The following is a 287-nucleotide window of genomic DNA, read 5'->3' on the forward strand; positions in this document are numbered from 1 at the left end:
AGGCTGGGGGAACTCATATTAATGTTACAAAACCTCATAAAGTGAAATTTTCACGCCATGGGACCTTTAAGGAAGTGTTGGAAGCCAAGGCATACAACACTGAGAGAGGACTTTACAGTCAAGCAGGAGAGATATTGTGTCTTGTTTTGATAATTATTTGCTAGGGCTGTAACGATATGGAAAATAAAACCCAAATCGCAGTGAGAAGGCAGAACCGCGACAGACCCCTTCAACTCCCAGAGGTATCCTTCCCATCCAGATCCAATGCTACCACATCTTTAAATTAC

General features: G+C 42.5%; 1 protein-coding gene across 2 annotated transcripts in view; it reads right to left on the minus strand.

The window, feature by feature from the left end:
• phf1 (PHD finger protein 1) overlaps nucleotides 1-287 on the minus strand; it is a 23,995-nt gene that overhangs the window by 18,554 nt on the left and 5,154 nt on the right. The window lies entirely within an intron of this gene.

The sequence above is a fragment of the Etheostoma spectabile genome, chromosome 6, assembly GCF_008692095.1.
Source record: "Etheostoma spectabile isolate EspeVRDwgs_2016 chromosome 6, UIUC_Espe_1.0, whole genome shotgun sequence".
Taxonomy (NCBI): domain Eukaryota; kingdom Metazoa; phylum Chordata; class Actinopteri; order Perciformes; family Percidae; genus Etheostoma; species Etheostoma spectabile.